General features: G+C 45.0%; 1 protein-coding gene and 1 pseudogene across 1 annotated transcript in view; one reads left to right on the top strand and one right to left on the bottom strand.

The window, feature by feature from the left end:
- PTPRT (protein tyrosine phosphatase receptor type T) overlaps positions 1-14,505 on the bottom strand; it is a 668,669-nt gene that overhangs the window by 286,995 nt on the left and 367,169 nt on the right. The gene's annotated exons all lie outside the window — the stretch shown is intronic.
- LOC129070690 (60S ribosomal protein L31-like) lies at positions 1,455-1,851 on the top strand (annotated as a pseudogene).

Genomic DNA, 14,505 nt, shown 5'->3' with positions numbered 1-14,505 from the left:
TTAAAAAACTTTAACGAATACACACAAAATTATCTATAATCAAATAATCATCGGCAAAGACGATATTAAAATAAGAGGGCACAATATTTTTCTCAACCCTACCACTATCTGATTTGAAAGCCTAGATGGATTTCCAAGTAATCAGAAACTAACAAATTTGACTGAAAACAAAGGAAACTCTAAATAACTCAATAAACATAAACTAAACTAAGTCACATGAGAATGTCCAAATGACCTGTGTCCTCCTTCTTTTCCTTCCCCGAAGCACCAGGACACCTAGTTTTATGAGAGAATATTTTCAGTCTTTTAAGAAAAACAGATAATTCCTACATCAATTAAATGGTACTAGGCCATAGATAAAAGGAAGGCAACTTTAAATAAATTCCTGCTTTTAAACCAGCCTAACAGGCAAAACACAATTTTACAAAGGTAGGCTTAAAAACTCTCCAGACCAAACTTATGAATATGGATGCAAAAATCCTAAATTCAATACTGTCAATTTAGCAGCCCATTGAAATAACTTTACCATGTGATGAAATGAAATTGATTTTGGCTGCACAAGATGATTCAATATTAGGCTCATGTGCCTTCATTCATTATAACATTAAAAGGTCAGAGAGGAGATTGCCTCATCACTTCTGAAACCACCGTTTGATCTCTCTGCCCATACCTCACACAGCTCACCCCACCCTGAATTCAGAACCCCCGAAATGGCCCCTCTTCAGAGTAGCTTTCCAGGACTATATCCATTGAAATCCCACTTCCCCTTCAGCCACCCTCAGTCCATGTGAGGGCGAGAGGACTATGTTTATCGCCTCCAGCAGCGCCTGGCACTACTCAATAAATACGTGTTGCATGAATGTCAATAGCTACCTGCAAGGCTTTTAAAGAAATTAAGCATACATTCCCGATAAAAGGCTTGGTAAAATGGAAATACATCACTACATTTTAACATGCTGAAAGAGGAAAGTATTTCAAATCCAAATCCTGCTTCATGTTTAATGTGAAAATAATCTGAGCTTTTCCATTAGATTCAGAACAAAATGAGGGTGTCCTCTATTGCCAAGGTAATTAAACAACAGGTTGAAAGGTATGCCTGTTGTTAAAATGGAGGAAAAAATTATTATTACTTGCAAGTCAGTCTCAGCAAACCAAATGAAAAACATATTAGGGAAAAATTGAAAAATGTACTAAGGTGGCTGGTTACAAAATTAATGTGAAAGAGCCGATAGCTTTACAGTGTACACAAATCGAAAGTGGTAGGGGAAGGAATGATGAGTTTGAAAATGTAATGCTAGCAAAGTCGCAAACATAAAAGTTCTCAGGGAAAGAATCTAGAAACAAGCTTAACTAGAAATATGAAATACCTACATGAATAGAGCTATGAAATTCTGTTCAGAAATAGAGAAGATTTTATGGAGCCATAATTAGGTGTTAGATAAGAAATTCAGTTTCCAGCTTGGGCCCGGCATAATGGCTCCTGCAAAGAAGGGTGGAGAGAAGAAGAAGGGCCGTTCTGCCATCAGCAAGGTAGTGACCAGAGAGCACACCATCAACATCCATAAGCGCATCCATGGAGTGGGCTGCAAGGAGCGTGCCCCCCGGGCACTCAAAGAGATCCGGAAATTTGCCATGAAGGAGAAGGGAACTCCAGATGTGCGCCTTGACACCAGGCTCAACAAAGCCGTCTGGGCCAAAGGACTAAGGAATGTCCCATACCGTATCCGGGTGAGGTTGTCCAGAAAATGAAATGAGGATGAAGATTCACCAAACAAGCTCTATACGTTGGTCAGCTATGTACCTGTCACCACTTTCAAAAATCTACAAACAGTTAATGTGGATGAGAACTAACTGCTGATTGTCAAATAAAGTTATAAAACTGCATTTGAGGTTTGGTTTCCTGTTTCTAGTGGCAATGTAATGTGTCTGTATATCTGAAAGTACTTGCCAATTAAAGAATCGTTTGGAAAGCTAAAAAAAAAAGAAAAAAGAAAAAAGAAATTCAATAGTGTAAGGGTATCAATTCTCCCTAAATTAATGAATAACTTGAAGGAGGTACAAGGTAAAACCAATAGGTTTTATATTGCAAGTTAACAAAATTCTCTACTACTTATCTGGAAAAATACATAGGTAAAAATATCCAGGATGTTTTTGAAAAAGAGAAGGGGAATAGGTCCATCAGATATTAGTAATGTGTCGTAAAGGTACAAAGTTAAAACCATCCAATGATAGTGCAGAACAAAACAACAGACAATTCTACAAACTTAAAATAACTATATGTATATATAAATGGCATGTATATATTTGATTAATGGAGTTAAGATAACTAATGAGATATCTTGGGCACACTGCACCAGTGGTTGTGATGTACGCATGAGGATGTTCATCTTCACCATTATTTATAATGATAAAACATTATTAATTCACATGATTAAGAAAAAGGTGTTAAGTGTCCATATAGTGAACTGTATGCTATGCAGTACTCAGCATCTAATGAAAATAAACTTAGGAGAACTCCATGAAATACACTAATGGGAAAAAAAAAATATTCCTAATGTATTGCTGAGTCACACAAGAAATTAGAGTCTGACCTGTATGTAACATGAGCCTGCAATGAATAATTGTGTTCATGAACTTAAATGTCTTCTTTTCCTATAACGGGTTGAATGGTGCCCCTAAAAGATAACATTTCACCAGGGAGGTGGAAGGTGTGTGCCCTTGTTCAGAAATAGAGTCTTCGTGGATGTTACTAAGTTAAGAATTTCAAGACAAGGTCATCCTAGATCAGAGTGGGCTCCAAACCCAATGACAAGCATCCTTACAGAAGAAGAGCAATGTAGAAGACACACACAGAAGGTCATGAGAGAGTGGAGTCCAGGATTGAAGTCGCGCAGCAACAGGTGAAGGAACGGCAAGGATCACGGGTGGAAGCTAGAGAAAGGCATGGGGCAGGTTCTCCCTCAGAACCTCCAGAAAGAACTAGCATCGTCAATACATTGATTTTGAAATTCTGGGCTCCAGAACTGTGAGAGAATAAATTTCTGGTTTTAACTCATCAAATTTGGGGTATTTTGTCACAGAAGGCATAGAAAACCAATATACTGCCCAACCAGGTCAAATCCCAGTATTTATCTTGGAAAAATCCCCTCTCACTCATTGCATCCTTCAGCCCCTCTCCCCACCCTGACCCCTGGATCCACTTGCCTTCTATTTGCTGCCCCTAAGTTAGAGAGAAGAAATTGCTTGTAACCTGACCCTATGCATAATTCATGGCCGAGTCTGGCTGTATCTGCTTTGTCAGCTTTTGACGCGCTGGTTATAGAGATAATAGTGTTATCTGTATTAGAGCAATACTGTCCAATAATAGGGGAATGGGTAAGTAAATTAGGATCCATCAACATGATGAAATATTACACAGTCACTGAATAAGATAATGATAAAGACTGGCAACAAGGGGAAAAAAAAGTTTTTGACATAACACTAAGTGGAAGAAAGTATGCTATCAGATCATATCTGCAATATAATAACTATGAAAAAAATTCTTCCTAGATGTGGGCAAGGACTTAAGCAGTTTGATTTTGGGGGCCCTGGGATTGTGGGTGTGTTTCTTCCTTCTTTCATTTAGAGTCTTAGGGATGTAATGGTGTTTGCGCTATAGTAAAACAGGAAACAAAAAGGCCACTGAAGCCTACAGTTTAGCCCAGGAGGAGTAAATGGTGGCAAAATATCACCAAGCAAAGGGCCGCATCTAGAAGCTCTACCGAACTTCGTCCTGAAGGGGAATTGGGGATCTCACATTACAGTATGGAGTCTTGTGTTTTTTGAATGAAGTTCAAGTTCTTTCAGCAATTTCCTAGTAATATTACCAAGCACAAGATATGACACAAAGCCTTCTAGGATCTGCCTTCGCATATCTAACTCCCCCATGCCCCTCCTAAATGCCTGGCTGCTCTTTGTGAAGATTCCTCCTTATTTCCTGTACATCCCTTGCTGTGTTCTTCCTTCAAAACACAAAACAGGGCTGTCTCTTTCTCCCTTTTCCAGCTTCTGAACAAACAAACCACCTGGTCATTCTTCGAGGCTCAGCTTGGCTGCAAACTCATCCCTAAAGTGTTTGGGGATTTCCCTGGCAAGGCTGATCCCTCTGGTGCGCTTCCAGAAGAAAGCTTTGTCTTACTCAGGTGAGGACACTGAGTTCTAGAGATGCACCTTGTCCTAGGAGGCCACATGGAGCTCAGAATATTGAAGACTGACCAGCTTCCCTGGTCGTGCATCTCCAGTATTGATCTAGGCTGTGAATGTCAAGGTCAGGGTGAACTCTGGCAGAACAGTATTAATGAGTGATGGAGGTAAAAGTCCAAATGCAATGGGTTGAGAATGGATGGGAGGGAGGAGAAGTGGAAAAAGTTGAGAGTGTATTATTTCCACAAAAAAAATAAATATTTTTTGACAATTCTGGGCACTAGAGCTCGGAAATCAAGATGTGGGCAGGGCCATGCTTTCTCTGAAGGCTCTAGGGGAGGATCCTTCTGATGGTTGTCAACCAGCCTTGTAGATACTTCAATCCATTGTCATACGGCCTTCTCCCCGTGTCTGTCTCTGTGTCCAGATTTCCCTCTCCTTGTAAGGACAAGTCATTGGGGTAGGTCCATCCTAATCCAGTATGATCTCATCTTAGCTTAATTACACCTGCAAAGGCCCCATTTTCAAATAAAGTCACATTCATAAATACTGAAGGTTAGGGCTTGAGTTTCTCTCTTTTTGGGGGGGGGGAGGTGTGGGGAGATGCACTTTCACCCAATACAGAGAGTAATCTTTCTGGACATATTTTAGGGATAAAATAAAAAAAATCACAACTGGAGAAGAATAACAAAATAGGATAAAATAATGGGTAAGCGAATGTCTATTATGTTTTAAAAGCTCGTTTCTATTTTGAGGCAAATATTAACTCCTGCCGACCACACTCGAAATGGGTGCATTATATGAAGATGAGAAAAGCCTGACATTTATTAATCCCCTGCTATGTTCCAGGAGTTCTCACACACACATTCATTTCGTCCTCATGGCAATATGGAACAGGCACTTATGTTCCCATTGCACAAATGAGGAAACTGAAATTTGGCTACTGAGCACTCGAAACGCAGTTAGTAAGGATTGTGAAACGTGCTGTGAGTGGGAAAGGCGCACTGTATCTCAAAGTCTGAGAACGAAAAAAAAGTATAATATCTCAGTATTTTTATATTACTTACATGTTAAAATGATGCTATTTTGGGTATACAGGGTTGACTCCATTTACTGTTTCTTTTTAGTTTTTAAAATGCAGCTACTGGAAAATTGTACATCGCACCCATGGCTCACATTTTTTTCTTTGTAAATTGAAAAGCGTTGCTGTAAAGTGACAGCTGAGAAGTACAAGAGGCTGGACCAGACCCAGGACTAGGACCCCCCAAGAGGCCAGTGCTTCCTCTCAGGTCCCTGCCTCTGCAGTGAAGACCACAGGTTAGAAAACACTGCGGTTCAGAAGTAATGTGGAAATGGTGAACAGATACACAGGGGCGTGGGGGCGGGTCACCTAGCCAGCAACCCTTAGTGTGATGTGCGGCTGATAAATGAAAGGGGATGTGCCCAGCAGAGTGCCCTCAGAACCCATCCAAACTGGATCAGAAGAAAAGCAGATGTAAACTGCCCGGATGGGGAACAGGGACCCGAGTATCAGGAGTGCTCCGCGTGGAAAGAACAAACCTGATGATCAGATGGGGTGGGGAGTCTGCCAGCCAGGGACGCCTGGGACAGGCCAAGCCATGAAAGTCCCTGCCGCAGCATGTGACACAGCCCCGCCCACAGGAGACACTGTCCTGGCTGGAGGATAGATTCCACGTGGCCCTGGGGTAGACAGAGGCAGAAGCCATTAAAAATCCTAATCTGTGCTTCTTGCCTTTGACAAAGGCTTACCAAGCCTTCATAAGGGCTGCTTCCTATTATAACTAAAACATCTGCTCCAGAAGGAGAGAGAGTTGTGTCTATTTTCCACTGATGTATCCCAGCTGTCTAGAACAGCTCCCAGCACATAGTAAGTGCTCAGTGAATACTGAACAAGTGAAGGAGTGAATGACGAATGAACTCGGCTTCCCATGGGGCAGTGCCTATAGGGAGAGTCCATGATGGCCCCAGCGAGGCTGGTCGTCACTGTGACTGCATGTGTGTGTGATGTTGTGTGCGCGCCTATTGCGGATAGGTCCACTCCTTCCTATGTTCCAGCATTACAACCGCCCGATGTGGGACAAAGCCAGAGGGCAAGCCTGGCTCGCCAGGGCCGCAATCAAGCCCGAGCCCAGCTACACATGGGCATAATGTGCCTGAAAAACTCAGCAATGAGTGGATGAGGGAGGAGCTCCCTTTCCTACAAGACAGAAGGAAAGGCCAGAATTTTTGGTAGAAAAAATAGTTCCTGCTACTTCAGCATCTCTGCTTTTGACCCTCCCCCCCCTCACAGAACCTGGCCTTACCCCATCTCAGAACCCGGCACTCTGTGGACGCTTGTCTCTCTCCTTCATCTCCCCCTCCGCCAGGCCCCCCTAGCCACAGACCCAGCCGCCTCTCCCTCTGGTTTCTCTTCCGGAAGTGGAGGGTCAGCTGAGAACCAGCAGAGCAGAGGGGTGAGAGGTGGGGTGGGATCTAAGATGCGACAGGTGGGCATGTTGGCAAAGACCTACTATTTTCTTTGTCGCATGCCAAGGGGTGCTTGCTCAGGATGGAGCTGGAAACTGGCTGCTTCCCTGCAGGCTGCAGACAGGAAAAGTGTGAGGTTTAAAGGGTAGCTGGCCATGCAAACCTGTGTGTAGCTGTACAAAATGTCATCACAACCATCTCCCCAATGGGCGGGGCTCTCCTCAGCCCGTGTGTCACTGTCGGGGAGGCAGCCACTGCAGGTGTGCTGACTGCAGGGTATGTGGGCAGGAAGGGAGGTCGGGGGGCAAGGCAGTTGTCCCCAAAGGGGAACCCACATCTCATGTCCAGGAGGTGCCTTGCAAACAAGAACTTGATTCAAGTTCATGGGCGCTCTACCCCACTGTGTTCACAAAGAAGGGGCAGAAGCCCTTGGGTGTTGTCCAGGGTCACCCGGGTTTGGTCAAGTTGCTGATGGTGTGTTTTCAATAAGGCTACAGATAAGTTACATGTGTGCTGGTGGGGAGGTGTTGGAGGGCTTACTGATACTGCTGTCATTTCCTTTGATGGGTTTCAGGAAAGGGCAGTGACATCAGCAAACTGTCATTTAAAACACCACTCTGATCACTCCATGATGCATGGACTGTAGTGAGTATGGGCCAAGCATGGAATCAAGGAGAACAGCTGGGACATTATGGAGCTGGGACAAGAGATGCTAGAGCTAACAACCAGGGTAATAAGACTGAGGCAGAGAAGTAGGCAGATTTCAGGCACATGTTGGAGGCAGCACTTTGAAGACCGCTGATGGCGCATGTTCGGGGGCGAGAAGCGGAGAGTGAAGGGGATCAGAGATGAGCCCAGTCCATGCCAAGTGTTATCAGGTTCTTCCTCGCTCCAGCACAGGCAACGACTTGGTTACTAACTGGCCAGAGCCATCTTTATTCTCCCCACTTACAGACAAGATATAGGGCCCCAAAGAACGACTCATGCAACACCACCCCAGGACTGGTGGCAAAGTCAGACTGGATCCCTTTCTCATGTGGTTCATTGTCCACTGTCCCTTCTGCCATGACCCAAGTCCACCAAGTCCGTTCTAACCTGGCGCTGGCCGCAGCCTCCAAGCTGAGCCTCTGTGCTCACAGCACTTTTGACCAGAGCGTGGGTTGATTCAAAGCACCACTTAAGGGGACAGTATAAACCCAGAAAATGCCAAGCGGCTTTGTTATTTGACATCCTAATTATAATTCTGGAAAGTTATCTAAAGGAAATAATGTAAAGATTGAAAAAAAGCAAATGCATAAAGGTGTTCATTGAAGGCTCATTTTTAACAGAGAAATACTCGGGACTGTGAATGCCACATGGGGTGGTTAAATATATCATGGTAGTGTCACTTGGTGGGACATTATGCAGTCATTAAAATGCTAGTAGTGCTATAACTAAGAAATACTTTTTAAGTAAGGGAAAAGCTTTAAAATTATAGAGATGTAATAATTACAGCTATATCAAAATTTCACATGCATAGAGACAGGAACTAGAAGAAAACATGGAAAAAGAAAAATGTGAGATTCTGAGTAATTAAAATTGTTTTCTTTTTCTGTGACTATTATTACGTTTTATAAATATGAACAACTAACTTTTCGTAACAAATATAAAGTGTGTGCTAAACTCCAACTTAGCCCCCTATGGGCCTCTATTCATTTGGCATTGACTGAACTCCCCAAATGTTATTGAAATGCAGAGGGGACCAATCTTAAAGTGGCTTTTTCCCCAGAAAACGTATTTGTTCCTGCCATATCAGTGACTGTGGACACTCAGGCTTTTCCCAACCGCAACAAAGAAAACCTTGCTTTCCTCAGCTGGAATCCAAAGTCACAGGTGCACTTTCTCTGTGCAAACAAATACTCTGAATTTACTTGATAGAAACTAAGAGCCAGAACCGCAGCTTTCAAGGTTATGCCAAGGGCATTGCCACCCTAGGGCTCCTACAGGTCAGGATATGTGATTCCCCACTGATGGATTCCTCAGCTCCTGGCGGAAAACACCAGAGTCAGTGATGGACAGCTGACACCGCCCCCTCACTCTTCACCTGAGTGGTCCCGGTCTGATGGAATTTGCAGGGTGGGAGAGGGGGAGTTCTGCATCTCAACAGCCTCAACCAGCAAGCAAGACCACCTACTCGGGGCCTGAATGGGGGGTGACATTCTCATTTACGTATGTGATTGACGTTCTAGCATGATTAACCAGTGTCACTGGGTTCATGTCTATGGGGACAATGTGGCAGCCATCAGACCACACCAGGTACAGCGCAATCATAGCAAATGCAGCGCTCGTGAGCATGGCAAAATAGACTTGGGTCAGCGAAGCCAGGGGTTATGTTTTCCCAGTGAAGACAAAAACATAAAAAAATCCGTAGCAGCATCTTTATTCGCAAGACAAGAACGCAGGAGGAAATCTGGGCTGGCATCAAGATACCACACGGAGAGATGGTTCTAGTAAGAATCCCAAGTGACAGAGAGGCACATGTCTGTGAGACACACAGAAAGAGGATGGATCTAGGTGAACAGCCAAGGACTAGAAAAGAACTTGGCAAAAGAAAATGTGAAAGTTTTCCCTTTCCACGTTTCTCTGACATTAAGAAGCTTAATGCTCCAGCTAAAATTGGACAGGTCAATTTGGGGCTGATGGGCAGGGAGAAAGGCCAAATAAAGTCAGCCACTGAGCATTCACCATGGGCCAGGCACTGTTTTAGATGCTGGGGAAGCTTTGGTTAATAAGACAAAGTCCTTGCCTTGAGGTGTGGTCACACACGCGCACACACATATACCCATCAGTATATTGCAGTGACAATACATCACGGAATATTGCATGGGTGAGGCCATACACCAGCTGGAGGAGGAGAGAGAAAATTCCTGAGAAGAGGAAATAACTGAGATGACTGAGAGGCAGGCATTGGCCCAGCAAACAGGAAGTGGGTGAGGGAGAAGGCCTCGAAGGTGAAGTGTCAACACAGGCAAGACACACAGGTAAAGAGCAGCTTCTGCAAGGAGTTTCCAATGAGCAGTTCGGTGCTGCTGAGACACAGACATGGAAGCCAGAGATGCCCGGGAAGGAGACTGAGGAGGCCGTGGGGGTCGGGGAGCACCCCGGGGCCCCACTCCACTGAGCGAAGAGCTCACAGTATCCTCTGCTGGGGAAAGGCTGCCTGCATTTGCTGGCTGGCCTGGGTGCTTAGTAAGTTAACACTCGCGGTTGATGTGGAGGGTGGACCTTGGAGAAACATGACTGAGCACCGGCAGATCTAGCAGGTGCTGGGAGCAGGAGTCTTAGAGAAATTGAGACCCCAATCAGGGCCAACGAGGGTGGTGGGGGCAGTTCAGAGGGAGAGCCCCACAGTGACTCCTAAGTCCGGCCGCAGGAGGGGCCCCTCTGGGCTGCAGTGTAAGTGCTGCCTGGCCGAGGCCCTGACGCTCCGGTTCCCGAGGACTCCGCCCTCCCCTTCTCCGCAGAACCCCGCGGCTTGGGAGCTCAGCGAGGTTGGAAAAGCAGCTGGTTTGGACAGTCAAGTGTGCTCTCCCTCTTGTCCTCCCCTTCCCCGCACTGTCTGTCTAGAACCATCTATTAAGCACGTGATACGTAGCAAGAATTCATTAAGGTTAAGGAAGTACCATGGAAGTCAAGGACTAAAGAAAAAGGAAAAGGCTTTTCATCCTTGCAGTGTTTCTCCAGCTGAAACACGCGGACACCCCCAAGCATAACTGTGTGGACACCCAGGCTGCAGGATTCCAGCAACTCTGGCGGGAGACACCGGTGCCTTGAGGGCAATGAACGACGCCTTAGGGCTGGACTCGCTCTCCTGGGGTTGCAGCGGCACACTGAACACAGTCACCGGGCGTTCCTGTCCGCATTTTGGTGATAAAAGCCACATCATTTGGTGGCCCAGGACAGGTTTCTTTTATTCAAAGGTAATAATTGACTTAAAAATGACACTTCATAAACTGCCATGGCTGTTTACAGGGAGCCCTGCCCATTTGGACATGGCCGTGTAGATGTTTGCGAAGGGCTTTTTAAAAAAATATTGATTTGAAATAGGACACTTTTTACCGGTATTGAGAAATATTGTCCCAATGTGTCTTCTGCAATTTTCCTTTGATGCAGACATGCCAGACAGCGCATACTTGTGTCAGAAATTCTTGTCAGAAGCCTCCCAGAGCCATCAGGTCACGCACGCCCTTCAGCTGCAGAAGGGGAAGTGACAGCACTTTGGATGCCTCTGCTCAGCTGCGGAAATACTCAGGTTGAATGAGACCGGCAAATAGAACCTTAATGACGGAGCCACCTCTGCTGAGGATCTTGAAGCCTCCTCCCCCGCATCTGTCCCCACCTGTTCTCTCCCTGCACCAATCCTTGTCCTGGCTCAATGGCACTCCTCACGGATGGATTTGTCAGTTCAAGCTGGGAAGACATAACATGGCCTGGAAGAGGCTGGTTCCAGACCTCATCTCCCTCGCTGTCTCATGGCTGTATCTTTAGTCCCCATCTGTGAGCTCAAGACCATCCCGGGCAGGCGGACTGATCGTGGCTGGGAAATTCAGATCAACTCCATGATCATGTATTGAGTGCCTGTGGAGAAGGCACTGTGGCTGACTGGTTAAGTGGATAGGTTTTATAATCTAACATGGTAGAAACCCACATTTTACTTATTACCTGGGTAATCTTAGGCAAGTTACATCCCCTCTCTAAGCCTCTGTATTAAATGGGGATAATGATTCTCACTTTGCAGGGTTGCGAGGCTTGAGATAAACTACGTGATGATAAGCACTCTGAATAGTACGTGGCTATGATCACAGGGGCCTCAATGGGTCCTAGCAGGAAACAGATGGATAATTCAAGGAGAGTTAAATAAAGGAACTATTTACCCTGTAGGCAGGATGAGGGAAGGGAGGCGCAGTTGGAAGGGGTGGAGACTGAGGAAAGGAGAGGTGGGTGGAGCAGGGAGTAGGTTCCAGAAGTCGGAAGGTCCTCTAGAGATGAGCTGGGACCTTGCCCAAGGGAGCAGAGTAGTAATGACCCTTCCTTCCGTCTCCTCCCCACGTTCCATCTGCTGCTCCAAACTCCTTCAGTTGAGAAGTTGAGAGGCAGCTCCGTGATGTCTGAGGTTCAGTCTCCTGAGCCAGAGAGCAGGGGGAGAGGGATGGAGGACCTGAAGGATGGAAGGAGGTGGCCTGCACCACTGCCGTTCATGGAGGACCCAGGCCGGGGGGATGGAATATGTTCTTGGAAGTCCAAGAATTCTGAGCTTGGTTGTAGAATATAAGCAATCACAGTCTAGGGCAGTAAGTGTTGTTGTAACATAACAAGAAGGGAACTCTACTCCAGGTGGTTCAGAGACACAGTGTCCCTGAAAGGATCCTTGAGCCCTTCAGACGTTGAGGGATGCACAGACCTTAATGTAAGACAGGAGGCATTGGGAAAGAGCATCCTAGATAGAGGGAAGACGAGAACAAGGCACGTGTGGTGTGTATGTCAAGTAAAGTCTGTGAATTTGGGGAGGTGGCTGTCAAAACAAGGAGAGGATGCTGGGGAGGCCAGCGAGGGCTGGACCGTTCACTGAGGAACCTGCTGGTAAACTTACAGAGGATTTAGATTCTATCTTGGTAGACACAGGATCTGGGGCTGGATCTTAAAGAGCAAAGTGACTACTCAGATCTTTTGTGTTTCAGCAAAACCTCTGGGAGGAAGGTGTTGGCTATGACCCTGACCCATAGGAAGTGGTATGTAGGTCCACAGATGTAACAGGGAAGGGGATGAACCTCACTGCAGGGAAGGGAAATCCTGACATGGTACAGGGACAGCATGGTTCTAAAACCGGGGCTCCCAGCACACGATCCCAGCACGACAGAAAATCTTGGCCTGCAGATCATTTTGAGCTGTACCTGTCAATCTTTAATGTGCATAGGGATCACCCGGGGATCTTGTAACAACACGGAGCCTGACTCAGCAGATCTGGGGTGGAACCCGGAATGGCACATTTCTAAGGAGCTCCCTGGTGATGCTGATGCCAGAAGAACACACTTTGAATAGTTTGGCTTTAGAGACCTACTGCCTCAACCTTCTCTTTTATAGGTGAGCTCTGAGGGATGACTGGTGATGTATCAGAGTAAGTTGGTGGCAGAGCCTCTAGGAGCCTTGCTTTGAGTCCTCCAGTTCAGGGTTCTCATGGGATCCCCAGGACCTTCTGGGAGAGTGTTGCAGGCCAGGCATGCCACTTGCTACTTACGGCCAAAGGGGAGAGGAACTGAACAACAAGTTGCCGAGGCAAGTGTGTTTCTGGCCTGTCCTTGGGGAGTGTAAACAGATCTGCCAGTGTGTGATGAGCTCTTCGTTTCACACATCCACCCACTCTGAGGGTATCATGAAAGCTGACATAAATCTCTGGTGGGCTGCCAAAGGCCTGCTTCCCAGACATAGTGATTGGCATAAAAACTTAACACAGGACTCAAAGCACAAGCTCACACTGGTGCAATCATTTGGAGAACAATTTGTCAATAGATAACAAGAGTCACAAAAGTGTTCACTCAAGTCAACCCTGTAATTCATGTTGGGGAATGTCTAAAATAGGAATATACCAAATGCACCAAATAGAGGAGAAACTAAAACCACCACAACATTGAATGGCTACTAGATAGCTATGACTGCAACATATAGCAGGTCTTCACATAACATCATTTTGCTCAATGTCATGTTGTTATAATATTGGTGAGATGTTATAGGAACTGAACCCTTGTTTATATCAATTAGCCCATGGTAAAATTGGTCTTGTAAAATTCATTTCACTTAAAGTTGTAGAATTTATCAATGATGTTAAGTGAAGACTTACTGTACACCTAATTTTTACAATATTCCTAAATTGTAGGCTTGAATATTGATTCTCCTGTATAAATTTTAAAAAATATAAGCATATAAGATTAACTCAATTTTAGAGTAGTTAACTTGCCCAAAAGTTTTCCATCAGTTAATGTTAGAACTGGGATTTGAATCCAGGCCAATCTGACCTGAAGGCTATGTTCCTTTGCCTAAGATGTAATGCTACCACATGCATAAGGTTCATTCCAGTATTATCAGAAATATGGAAAAACAATGGAGACATGGATAAGTAAATTAGAGTATATATACACTCAATGAAAAATTATGCCATCATTAAAAAAGATAAGCTGTTTCCATGGTGCTATAAAAGCTTCATGATTGTGATAAAATGCTTAATGAAAAATTACAGTAGCAAATTTTATGTAATTGTAATTAGTTAGGTAAAAGATGTATGCATATTAACAAAGATAAAATACAAGGCAGAATAATTGTTGTACTAGGGGAAGAGATTATAGGTGATGCTGTTCTCTTATATCCAGAGTTTCTGTACTGTTGTTGTAAGAAATGGCTGGGGAAGTCTAAAGTTACAGAACGCGTGTATTGGTGGAAAGTGTACAGAGCTGGTGGTACGTACGAGCTCCCTAAGGGACGTTCCAACACTGTCTTGGAATCTCTACACATGCTCTGTGTTCTGTGGCTCTGTGTTTTAGTCACAATCATGATAACTCTCTCAACAAGTGACTCTAGAGTAGACTTTCTCACCTCTGGCACCTCCCACAGGAAGGCCTCCACAGTAATGGTCCCTTATTCCAAATAGCAGCAGACATTTAAAAACAAAACAAAACAAGCAAAAAAAACTGCCTTCCAGAATTGCAGGTAGCACATTTCCACAGAAAGTGAGGAAAGACAGAGAGTAGTTAAGCATCACCGGTGTTGGGAATGGAAGGACGAAAGTCCCATACTATGGCTCATGGG

Source organism: Pteronotus mesoamericanus, unplaced genomic scaffold (assembly GCF_021234165.1).
Source record: "Pteronotus mesoamericanus isolate MK-2021 breed Mesoamerican mustached bat unplaced genomic scaffold, CSHL_Meso_final contig_25, whole genome shotgun sequence".
Classification (NCBI taxonomy): domain Eukaryota; kingdom Metazoa; phylum Chordata; class Mammalia; order Chiroptera; family Mormoopidae; genus Pteronotus; species Pteronotus mesoamericanus.
Note: the sequence above shows the minus strand (reverse complement) of the source record. Positions and strands in the feature narration are given on the sequence as shown.